Here is a 13,710-nt window from a genome sequence, read left to right on the forward strand (position 1 = left end):
TGTGAAAACATCCAACACAGAGACCACTACTTTTAAGGGCCACTTTCAAGTAGCTACACAAGCCCTTTTATTTTGCTCAAGTCAGTTTAAAAAAATCCATTGCAGATATATTAGACAGCATATCAATCCAACGAGAAGGCACAGAGCCAATATCAGTAAATCAAAGTGTGCCTTTCTGTTAATACTCTCTCATACGTCGTCATTTTATACACCCCTTCACCCAGTCAGAAAGTAGCCCTGAAGTATTTAAGCTCCATTCAGGGATAGCACCACCATGCATCAAAGTGTCAGGAGACCTACCAGAGATGAAATCTGCAATTCTGTGCTTCTAACCACCACCACCACCACCAAAAAAAAAAAAAGTTTATCAAAGTCAAGTCATCAGTGGTCAATACATGGACAACCTCCTCTAAAGAGATTTAGAAGCCAGAACCCAATTCTCGTTTCTTTGCACTATTACGGTCACACTTCCTTCCAGTGAAGTTTTATGTAAAACCTGAAGAAACAGTGAGCAATCCTCTGCTGGACGCGGCAGGCTCCCTCGAAGCCACAGTTGACCCGGGTGAGGAAAGACGCTCCCCTGAAGGCTCAGATCCCACAGTGAGTTCTTCCAGCCCCAGACCAAAACGAACCAAACCAAAGAACTCTATCACTCATACAAAGTTGAATTCCACTTGTTCAACCCTATGAATCATCAAGGGAATGGAATCAACACTTTGTAATTCACCTCTGGTTTCTCTGCCAGAGTTCAAAGCTAAGAAAAGCAGCAGAGATGCATGCGTACTGTCTTCTCTCTCCCCCCTGGCACGTGGCCACAAAGCAAACAGAGACTGGCAAGGACACATATGTTTATTTTGTCCTACCTGGTCCATTTCCAGAGGCCTTTGCCTTACGAGGAGATTAAGAAGGACACATGACTGACCTTATTACCAAGACTCAAACTAAGCACCCGGGCACCAGCCTTAGAAATAATTTCCCAAGTAAAGAATAAATGGAAAGAGTATTTTACTGAGGGCTAGGAGCCCTGGATTTGAACAGAAACTATCCCTAACTAGTCATTTTCCACTGAGTGGACCCCCCCATTTAATCTCTTCGAGTCTCAACAATCTCATCTACACCATGCAGATAATCCTTTGCCTGGTTATCTTGCAGAACTAAGGCGAAAAATAACAAATGCTTGTATATATTAAGGTATGCTGCAAATGTTTAAATGCTATAAAATATAAAGTATATTACTATCACAAAATCGGCATCTTTCATACAGCGAAAACCTCGGGCTCTGCTTGCTGTGATCTACAGTGCTAAGACAGAACTAGTATTCATACATTCCCACATTAAGTATTCATTTACATGCTGCCCATATGCAAGCATTCTATATATAAAATGTCACCAATCTAAAAACCATTTTCACCTAACAGCTTTATTTTTTTCCTTGATTCATCTAGGCTGTTCGACATAAACAAAACTGGAGGCAGAGAATAAGTTTGGACATGGGCACACAGTTCGTTAATTAGATTATAAACCAATAAGTAAAACTTCTGGTGAGGAGATGGAGGGCAATGGGGACAGCAAATGCATAAAGTAAAATAAGCTCGCCTTAGCAGTTTTTAAATATCCACACCATTGTTTTTAAAGCAAATATGCAAACATACAATTATTTATGTGCAAGTATATATAAACGCCTACATTCCTCTTATTCCCGGATATATACATTAAGCTAGAAGGTACAGATTGCAAGAACAGTTTTTCCCCCCCTTCTTCCAAAGTAACTCTAGAACTGCAGCTAAACTATAGGTCAAAATGACACACGCTGTATTGGCCTGAGAACAATACTTTTCATTCAAATCCACACAAGCCTGCCACTTGCACTAGTCATCCCTGGCAATTAATCCCCCCAGAAAGACGTTTGATTAAATCTTTTCAAGCAAATCCTTTGCTTTGCTTTTGTTAGTTCACTTCTTGTCAACATCTATTAAAATATGCCTTTAATTCTCCCACAATCTTAAAAAACACCGATTCCACTGTCTTCAACTTTAATCAACTGTATGGCCAGCATTTTTCATTTCATAATAACGTGCTGCTTGGAATTCAAGAGGCAGGCCCGGCATCAATCATCTGGTAAGAATTTTTCCACTGCAATAAATATGCAAATGAGGAGAGCCAGTCAGTCGTATTTCAGGCCCGACTTGCTAGTGTTTTAAAAAAGACACAAATTTATTAATTGCCGGTGGCCAGAGGAATCCTATTACTTTGGGCATTGATTACAAAGCTGTGTGAGTGATTATTGTGCAACTCGCGGGCTACCCAGGCATGAGGAAAAATTATTAAAGCAAGGCAGAGATTATCAACTCGGAATAACAATAAGCCTTAACATTTAGGCCCTAACTTCTTCAACAAAGAATTACGTGAAGGCTCCACTGTATCATAATTCCGAATTCTGTCAGTATTACTGTTTGGGCTTGTTCTATATTCCAAAAGCAGGATGCCGTTACCACTAAGACAGAGCACTGCAGGTTACAGATTCCTTAACACCCACCATGTGGATGAGTCAATATCATTTCCAACGTGAGCCCAAGTAGAATTTTTATACATTCATATAGGTGTACACACATATAGATGTGTCGTCGTCGTTTGGTTGCTAAGTCGGGTCCGACTCTGCAATCTCATGGACTGTAGCCCGCCAGGCTCCTCTGTCTATGGGATTCTCCAGGCAAGAATACTGGAGTGAGTTGCCATTTCCTCCTCCAGGGGATCTTTCTGACCCAGGGATTGAACCCACGTCTCCTGTGGCTCCTAGGAATGGGCACATACATACCCCCTGGTTTAGAGAAATGAATGTGCTCTTAGGAGGACCGTGGTTTTGACTGCAATAGCAGAAGTTCTGTCCCACTGTGTGTGAACCAAAAGTAGGATTTTTTTATGGTACAAAATCACCACCAGGATAACTTTTCAAAGCAGGGCGTGGGGACTTATATTCTAAAATCATGACAACTAAACCAAAGGCAGCCTTGGGTTTTCCGACCTTGGGGGGCCCCACAGCGGAAGGCACACAGCCTGTGCAGGGGTCTGTGGCGGAAACGATTTGATGGGCTAATTCTGAATGCAAAGTGTTTTTGTGAGAAACATTCAACCCAAGACCTTTTAAATCAAATAAGAAAGAGGACTCGGTGGACAAAATTTATTTTTTTTTTCTCTTAAGAGAATGATGTGGGGAATTGGGGAGTAAGTGGAAGTTGAAATAAGAGAGAGATGGAGAGACAGAGGATAAAATATGCTGGGTGAGCCCCTTCACAGAAAGAAACCAAAAGGAAAAAATCCTTCCCATTTTACATTACTGCCGTGCTAAGTAACATGATAGATAGTGTGCGTTTGAGTTCTGTGGAGGGACATCCCACTCAAGCTGTAATTTCTGACCAGGCATGAATTTATAAGGGAGGGAAAAGAATTGCAGAATTTCGTAGGTTTCCCTGAATGCTCTCTCAAACACCTTGATGAAGTGTGTCAATAAATCCTTAAAAAGCCCTACAGGACACAGCAATCTGACTGATCAATGGACTTCCCGAAATCTACTAGCTACCTTCCATTTCACCATTCCTAGACAACCTCCATTGTTCCAGAGGACTTCTCTAAAAAGGGAAATTTATTTTTCCCCTTTAAACAGAAAAGGGGAAATGCTCAGAGCATGAGGTACTTAAAATCCAAGTTTTATTTACAAGGAATTCTTTACAAACTGTCTAATAGGAGTCACCCAGGGAGACTGTGGATATTCTCCTTTTTATCTGATACACTTTTGAACTGTTTGAATATTTTGATATCACATATTACTCTTACAATTTAAAATACAGTTAAAGTTTAAAGTAAACTCTGAAGTGAATAAATGTATTAAAAATGAGGACCACAATGCAAGTAACCTTCTGTTTCATGTAAAATAGTTTGATCCTTTCATATTAAAAAAGCCTTTAAATAAACAGCCTTTTCGGTAGTGAACTGTCCTGAGCCCAGTGCCCAAAGTCTCTGTACAGAATGGGTCTGGAGACAGGGGTTCCCACGCAGTTAATCCTTTCTCTCCCAGTATCCCTCACATCACTGCTACAACACATATCGTGCTGTGTATGCTATAAGCTCCTTCAGACACAGGGTGCATACCGTCACCCTAGCAGCTAACACACCATTTTGGCCATGAAAAGCCCTCTACAGATATTTCAGTTCCAGAGAAATGATGACCAGGTCAGATGAAAGAACATCCAACTACACTGCCATTTCCAAGTCTGGATACTGACAAAATGTGGACTCCCTGTTCACTGTTTTCAACACTGTGTGTCCTCAGTAAACCGCCCTTCTGTCAACAGAAGGAAGGTAATCGAACTTAACTTCTCCTCATTTGAACATATCAACTATACAGTATCAGAGTTCAGAACTTATATACCTGAAACTAATTAGCAATTTTTGTTAGGCATGTTACAGTGCACTCCCATGAAAACTGTCATTATTGCCACTGGAATAAACCGAAGCCCAGAAAATCAAAGGCTGATGACTTTTATTTTTATATAAAAGGGACTTCCCTGGTAGTCTAGTGGCTAAGACTTTGTGGTTGCAATGCAAGGGGTCGAGGTTCAATCCCTGGTCAGGGAACTAGCTTCCCACGTGCTGCAACTAAGAGTCTGGATGCCGCAACTAAAGATCCTGCAGGCTGCAACGAAGACCCAGCACAGCCAAATTCACTCATTAAAAAACACCAAGAAAGTAAAAGATGATGTTATTTAAGTCCCTTTTAATATTAGTGAGGGTAAGCACTGTTTATTTATCAACCCAAAAATGAAACACGTTGAGAGGTTGCTTTCATGTAATAACATTTAAATGATGCTTTAACAGCTGTTTACCTATCCCCACACCTCGCTGTGAACGTCCTGAGGCAGAGACTGAACTGCTCAGCCTTGGCAAACTGGGCGCTGGCAAATGGCAGACTCCAGGTTGTTGAATGAGTAACTGAAGAAAAATGATGTCTTAATATTTTTCCTGGCATGTGCTTTGTGTGTGTACTTTAAATCTCCAAAGAACTTACTACAAGTGTGTGTGTGCATGCTAAGTCGTTTCAGTGACTATTAAGTATGAAGTGAAGTGAAGTTGTTCAGTCGTGTCCAACTCTTTGCGACCCCATGGACTGTAGCCTACCAGACTCCTCCCATGGGATTTTCCAGGCAAGCATACTAGAGTGAGTTGCCATTTCCTTCTCCAGAGGATCTTCCCCACCCAGGGCTTGAACCCCGGTCTCCCACATTGTACGCACACACTTTACCGTCTGAGCCACCAGGGAAGTCTGACTATAAGTACAGTACCAGTATTTATTTACATAACCCTTTGATGAAGAGGGAAATATATACTGTGGCCATGGAGCTATAGCCTAGGAAAAAACTACTACCATCACTAAAATTAAAAGCTAGCAACGTATTAAGGACCTACTAAGTACCAGGCAATAACCTGAGCACTTTTCATGTATTAACTTATTTAAGTCCTCATGACATTCTTTTCAGGTGGGCACTATTATTATATCACCATTATACAGATGGAAGAAATGAACACTACTACAAGCTTTAAAAAAGAAACTGCAAACAATAAATAAATAAAAGAAACTGCACATTTTTCATTTTCTAGATCAATGTACCCATATGGGTTATGTATCTAAACCAACTGGGAGACAAAGTGACAGGAAATTTTCAATTCCAAAAAAATGACGTTAACTATCCTCCTCAGTTACCACAGCACAATTAAAAAAAAAAAAAAGTAGTGAGTTTCTGTTAAAATGTTGTATCTAGATTTGATTCCCACAGTTGAAAAAAACAAAGTGGAGAAACTAAAGAAGGCCTAGATCATACAGATGAAAAGCAGGTCCTATAAGACAAGATATAAGAATATTTGCTTAAACTGAAAAGGAAGATGCTAAGAAACGGATTAACAGTCTCCAAAATTCAAATGGCCAAATACATTAAAAAAAAAAAATTGCTCAGCCTCACTTAAAAAAAAATATCACATTGTGATATTTTTCTGATCGTGCTTGATGCTTGCAAGAATGTGAGGAAGGGGTCCTCACCATGCACAGCTGATAAGTGTTTAATTAGCACAACAGATCCAGAAAGCAACTTGGCAAAATGTATCAAAGTTGTACACTCACACACACCTCCTGACCCTATGATTCCATTTCTAGAAATTAATCCTAGAGAAATAATCAGATAAGAAAGCAAAGAGATGCATACAAAAATGTTATTTCAGTTCAGTTCAGTTGCTCAGTCGTGTCCAACTCTTTGCGACCCCATGAATTGCAGCACGCCAGGCCTCCCTGTCCATCACCAACTCCCGGAGTTCACCCAAATTCATGTCCATTGAGTCGGTGATGCCATCCAGCCATCTCATCCTCTATCGTCCCCTTCTCCTCCTGCCCCTAATCCCTCCCAGCATCAGAGTCTTTTCCAATGAGTCAGTTCTTCGCATGAGGTGGTCAAAGTATTGGAGTTTCAGCTTTAGCATCAGTCCTTCCAAAGAGCACCCAGGACTGATCTGGGTTGGACCTGGTTGCAGTCCAGAATGGACTGGTTGGATCTCCTTGCAGTCCAAGGGACTCTCAAGAGTCTTCTCCAACACCACAGTTCAAAAGCATCAATTCTTCGGCACTCAGCTTTCTTCACAGTCCAACTCTCACATCCATACATGACCACTGGAAAAACCATAGCCTTGACTAGACGGACCTTTGTTGGCAAAGTCATGTCTCTGCTTTTGAATATGCTATCTAGGTTGGTCATAACTTTCCTTCCAAGGAGTAAGCGTCTTTTAATTTCATGGCTGCAATCACCATCTGCAATGATTCTGGAGCCCCCAAAAATAAAGTCTGACACTGTTTCCACTGTTTCCCCATCTATTTCCCATGAACTGATGGGACCGGATGCCATGATCTTAGTTTTCTGAATGTTGAACTTTAAGCCAACTCTTTCACTCTCCTCTTTGACATTCATCAAGAGGCTTTTTAGTTCCTCTTCACTTTCTGCCACAAGGGTGGTGTCATCTGCATATCTGAGGTTATTGATATTTCTCCTGGCAATCTTGATTCCAGCTTGTGCTTCTTCCAGCCCAGCGTTTCTCATGATGTACTCCGCATATAAGTTAAATAAGCAAGGTGACAATATACAGCCTTGACATACTCCTTTTCCTATTTGTTTAGCACTGTTTATAATAGGTAAAAACAGGCAAACATCTTAAGTGCCCATTTACAGGGGACTGGTTAAATCAATTTAGTTTACACAGATAACTTTCTGGGCAGCTGCGGAAAAGGATAAGTATAAATAGAATTTGGTTTGAATACACTGAACCATAAATACTTTGGGGGATAACTGAAGTAATTTGAGCACAAAGTGGACATATTATTTAGGACTGCTAGAAAGTATTGATTTGGTTAGATGAGATGATAGTGCTATACAAGAAACAGTCTTATTTTTTAAGAGCCATTTACAGAAGTGTTTAGAAGCAAAATGACATGCTGATGATTACTTTGAAGTACTTCAGGAAAAAGAAAATGAAAATAAAGATAGCATTTTTTAAAAGAAAGAAAAGGTAAGACATATTTATCAACATGAGAAGATGGTTCTAGTTCAATGTATCCATATGATCTCATTTATAGTTTACAAAATTTTAAGTTGACATAAAGTATCCAGAAGAATAGGGCTTCCCTGATGGCTCAGATGGTCAAGAATTCGCCTGCAATGAAGGAGACCGAGGTTCAATCCCTGGGTTGGGAAGATCCCCTAGAGAAGGGAATGGCAGCCCACTCCAGTGTTCTGGCCTGGAGAAAGAACCCCACGGACAGAGGAGCCTGTCTGGCTACAGTTAATGGGGTCGCAAAGAGTAGGACACAACTGAGCAACTAAACACACACATATGTGGAAAGATATACACCAAACTTCTAGAGACAGTTCTCTGTGAAGAGCACTAATAATTGGAAGGATAAAAAGGACTTTCACAGTCTCTGTTACGTATTTCAGAACTGTTAGGTCACAAGGAGAGGGATAATCAGCACTGTTTGAAAAAAAAATTTTTTTACTACAAACAAACTTCACTTCTATAATTTTCTTTAAAAACTGATTAAGATGAAATAAGGACTTCCCTGGGGGTCCAGTGGTTAAGACTCCATGCGTCCACTGCTGGCGATGTGGGCTCGATCCCTGGTTGGGAAACAAAGATTCCACATGCAGTGCAGCACAATCAAAATACAAAAAAAATTTTTTTAAAGACTAAATAAATAAATAAATTCAAGAATACAAAGAGGTCTTCTGAGGTAGATATAATTTTTCCTATCAACAAGATAATCGAATGAAAAGAAACAGATGAAAATAAAAGCAGGAGAAATTAGAAGTGGCTATATATTTGACTGACAAGGAAGACCACACATCCTTAGAACTAATTTAAAATTTTCCCAGGTGGTCCAGTGGTTAAAAATCTGCCCATCAATGCAGGGGAGCCAGGTTCAATCCCTGATCGGGAAACATTCCACATGCCAAGGAACAACTTGGCCAATGGGTCACAACTACTGAGCCTATGCTTCCCAACAAGACGCCACCACAATGAGAAGCCCGAGCACCCTAACAAAGAGTAGCCCCTACTCACGGCAAGAAGAGAAAGCCCAAGTGCAGCAATGAAGACCTGATACAACCCAAAAAACAAAAAAAATTTCAAATAACAACATAAAAATAAAATAAAGTAAGATTTTCCCTGCATGATTCACAAAAGAAATACCAAGGGCCAATGAATGAAAGAAAACTATTTACCCCTATTAAACACTGGGAACTGTAAATTTTTTTAAATGTCAATTAAAAAAAGCAGAGACAATTTTCTACCTATCAAAGTGATAAAGATGAAACAACACTGTAATACCCAATGTTGATAAGGATAAGGGAAACTGACATTCATATAAAGAAGGTGAGAATGTGAACTGATCCAACTTTTCTGGAGGGCAACTTGGCCATAAAGATCAAATGCCTTAAAACTGTGTATATCCTCTCGGAACACATACTAATTCCACATCTAGAAATTTATTTTATGAAACAAAGTAATCACAGATGTGAGTAAAGATTTACTAACAATAATATTTACTGCATTATTTATAAAGATGAAAAACTGGAAACAATCCAAATGTCCAACAATAAAGAACTAGTTAAGCTACCCACATGATGGAAAGTCTATGCTGCCATTAAAAATAATGCTGTAGAACAATATTTAATGACATGGAAAAATATTCATGATCTCTGTTAAGTAGAAGAAAATAGACTGCAAAACAGAATATAGAACACTGTTCCACTTTTGTCCTAACTACACTCACGGAGGGGAAGAAAACTAGAAAATATTTATACCATATATCAAAATTTTAAAAGTACATAACTCTACTGCTCAGACTGAGGAAGAATATTTCCTTACTTTCACTTGACCATTTTCTAAATTTTATATAATGAATATGTAGCACATACATAATAAGAAAAACACATTTGTCTATTTCTTCATCATTTAAAAAAAGCTTACCTGCATAAGGGGAGGAAGTGGATCAGACAATTAACCAAGGGCCCTCCTAACTCTCTCCCGAAAAAGTATCTTTAGAAAAATTGAAGGTTACATTTACTACTCATTCTAAGCCTTCTGTCTTATTACAAATTCATCTCCATATCTCTCCTGCCTTAATTCCTTTAAGCTTTGGCACTTTATCTATTCCCTCATACTTTCTTTTAAAGGGGGTGGGGGGGAGGAACACTGTTTAGCATTAAACTATGTGCATAGTGATGGCCTAGAGCAGAGGTTGTGAAGCAAAACAGACCTCTTACTGGCCTTGCCCCTGAGTGTGTGACCTTGATCGGGTCACTCCAACCTCTCCAAGAGTTGATTTCTTCTTCTGTACAACACAGTTATATTTCACAGGCTGCAGAGAGAACTAAATGAGAATGAGAACTAAATGAGATATTGATAAAGAACTTCATAGGGACTTCTCTGGTCGTCCACTGGCTAAGACTCCATGCTCCCAATTCCGGGGGCCGGATTCAATCCCTGGTCAGGGAACTAGAGCCCGCAAGTCACAACTAAGACCTGGTGTAGTCAAATAAATAAATGTTTTAAAAAACAACTTAACACAGTGCATGGGGAACAGTGCCAATTAACAAATGGGAGGTATTTTTACTAATTTTACAGGATAGAGGCATCTAGCATTGTACCTGCACAACCAAACACCAAAACAGAAGTGAATTAATCATCCCGATTCTCAAAACGTTGCTTTTGATTTCTTTTCACTCATGCTCTTGTCTTCTATATCATGAGTCTACTGAAGTCATCGGAAATGCTTTCTAATTATTTGAGTTAGCACATCTGTCTCTGCCCTCCCTGCAAACCCTTACCACTGCTGACATGGATGTAGTATGGACTATGTGCCATCTTAAAGATGTAAGAATCTTTAAGATGATCTGAACAGCCTCTCTACCTGTAAAAATTTTCCTTGCACGAGAGTATGAACAGCTAGTAAAAACTCTTCTTAAAATAGCAGCATTTTGGATTTAGCCGGAGGCAGATTTACTCAACAGCCTCAAGAAAAACAGAATCTGGTAGATCTGAGACTAAACGCCAAGCAAAATAATCAATATTACATGAAAGCTCATTAAAAATTACCAAAGAACTCACACTAAAGTCAGGTGCAGTCCAAGCATAACAAACATTCAAAGCAACTCACATGTGCAAACTTATTCGGGGACAGCTAATAACACACCTCTTGGTGTGTCAGCAGTAAAGAATCTGCTTGCCAATGCAGGAGATGTGAGTTCAATTCCTGAGTTGGGAAGATCCCCTGGAGACGGAAATGGCAACCCACTCCAGTATTCTTGCTTGGGAAATCCCATGGACAGAAGAGCCTGGCAAGCTATAGTCTATAGGGTCACAAATAGACAGATATGATTTAGTGACTTAACGACAACAACAATAAATATAATAATTATAAGAGAATTATAGCTTAAAGGTATTGTGACATAACGACTTTCTCTAAAAAAATTTATAAGTAACAATAGTTGGTGAGGAAATGGCAACCCACTCCAGGATTCTTGCCTGGAGAATCCCATGCACAGAAGAGCCTCTCAGAGGGCTGCAGTCCACGGGGTTGCAAAGAGTTAGAAACCCACTGAGCAACTAAACAACAACAGCAGCATAACAGCCTTTTTTCCCCATACCACCTTCTCCCCAATCTCTTCTCCTTGTCAAATGTCCATTAACATTTAATGGAAAGAGAAGTACAGCGAAGAAAATGTATAAATATTAAAATGTCTGGAAGAATACACACCCCCACCCATTGTTTTATCTGGGAAGGAGGAAAAGGGATTTGGGAGAGTGGAAGAACTTTCAACTTCTTCTTTTACCTACATCTCCACTGTTTATGCTTTTTTTTTTTTTTTTTTTTTTACAGTGAAGATTTTATATATACCTTATATATACAAAGATATATGTAAAGAATTTACATATATAATGTAATGGAAAAGTAGTAAAAGGACAAATTAAGTCTCATAAAATCCCTAACAAGTTTCATAAATACCAGGGGAAAAAGAATGTCTCCACTAATTCAAAAAAAGCTTTGCAGCTTCTCATAGTACTTTTAAAGATGGACTAGCTACTCATGGGGAAATACATTATGAGTAGGGTAAGCATTGGCCACGGTTGAAACTGGAAAGCAGGAACCTGCTAACCAGTGATCTGATTTCATGTTTCCAACTGCTTTTACACCATCTAATGCATCAGGATGGAGACCACCTCCAGCTTTGACCAAGGCTTCCAAAAGAAATGGTACCAGGAAACACTCTGGAAAGTGATTTCATGAAAAAGCTGAAAAACTCAAAACTGGAATATTATAAAGCAGCTTACTTGACATAAGCATAGGGAGTTCGTTCATCTAAATGTCTGGGTTATTTGGGTTATGAAAGGCAACCACATTTATCAATACAACTACTATTACGGGGGTGAGGGGGGGTAATCTGCAAATTCACAGTAAACAGAACTACACTTCCACCTTTAGCCAAGTGAAACATCCAACAAAAACCAAACACAGAGAATCTACCTCTTCCAGAGGCATTTTTCCCCTTTAAACAAAGGATTTGATTTACTTTCTGCTCTTCCTGTGCCCCCTCATTTGGATCACTTGTTCCAGTTTTGGTACAATGTATCCTCAAGGAGTTTCAATGAGTTGTGATGTTATTCGAAAGCAAAAACACAAAAAACGGTGTTTTGTTTTGTTTTGTTTTGTTTAAAAAGGCAAGAAAGAAAAAGCAGGATTAACTGCAATTGCCACTACAACGGAGAAAACTTGCATCCTGCACTTTTACCATGTAAATAATGCACAGATCCTGCGGGAACATGCCAAACACCAGGATTCTTAATTAATGGAGCTCTTTAATGTGCAAATCAGGAACAAATTGCAAGTTCTGACTTGCATTGATTATGAAAACATTAATTGAATGAGCAAGACCCTAAAAAAAAGTCTTCCAAGAAACCAAAAGAATACAAAGCTTTGGAAACCAGACAAGTCTGACCAATGTCTAAAAACACAAACCTAAAACTGAGACCCGCTCCCTAGTATACAATGATTTTAAAAATGAGAAACAAAAACCCCAACGGTTTCATCAGAAAGCAATCACCATAAAAGCATCTATTCCACTAACGTCTAGAGTTAAGCAGAAAAATGAGTGTTCACTCCAAAGGCTCACAGACACTGCTTTAAGGGGAAAAAACCTACTTTATATATACACACACTTATATGTACATAGGTGTAACGAAACAATGCTGTCTCTTTAAAAAGAAATTCATCCTATATAAATTATAGCCATAAACTTTTCCTGCAGTGCAGCCTAATTAATTCTTGTTCTATACACAAAGGGAAATGCTGGGTGACAAATGGGTGTGAAGCCAGAAAGCTGCCAGGTCTGCAAAACATTTTCTACTTCAATTTATAAGCAATTTTGCAGTAAATCATCAACCAGAACCTGGAATCTCAGGAATCTGTGAGTGTCCAAACCACATTATATCACTTATCAGAGAAGAAAAGGGAAAGGAGTTTAAAGACATCTCATTTTTCAGTTCTAACCCACATCAAAATCTAGAAGCTCTGCGTCATCTATTATTCTCTCCTGGGTAAGTTTTTAGTGCCAGAGATATATTTTTCAGGTGAAAATGACACTACAGGTTGATGCAGCCCATCCCTCCACCCTGAGAAGTACTGCATCATGTACCCATTACCATAAGAGATATTCCCAGAGTTATATGGGAATAAGCACACACTATTTATACGACGCCTTCAATCCAAGCAAAGTGTTCTCAAACCAGCCAAGCTGAAGGCTTCAGAGGCAAGCCACTGGCAAAACAGGTGGGAAACACTCCAAGGAAACGAGGTTAGGACTTCCGGGTGGTCTAGTGGTTAAAAAAACTGCCTTCCAGTGCAGGGGACACGGGTTCGAACCCTGGATGGAGAACTAAGATCCCACACGCCGCAGGGCAGCTAAGCTTGCTCACTGCAACTACCGAGCCTGGGTGCCTCAACTAGAGAACCCCCGTGCTGCGCTAAGACCCCATGCAACCACAAATAAATAAATCAGTTTTAAAAGAAAGAAATGAGGCTACTGAAGAGGTGAACAGAAACATACAGGAAACAAAGAAGAA

General features: G+C 39.5%; 1 protein-coding gene across 2 annotated transcripts in view; it reads right to left on the bottom strand.

Annotated features, from left to right (window-relative positions):
* Positions 1-13,710, bottom strand: part of AATF (apoptosis antagonizing transcription factor) — a 108,036-nt gene that overhangs the window by 70,588 nt on the left and 23,738 nt on the right. The gene's annotated exons all lie outside the window — the stretch shown is intronic.

The sequence above is a fragment of the Bos grunniens genome, chromosome 19, assembly GCF_055505025.1.
Source record: "Bos grunniens cultivar Pamir isolate PY7600 chromosome 19, Bosgru_T2T1.0, whole genome shotgun sequence".
NCBI classification, from domain to species: Eukaryota; Metazoa; Chordata; class Mammalia; order Artiodactyla; family Bovidae; genus Bos; species Bos grunniens.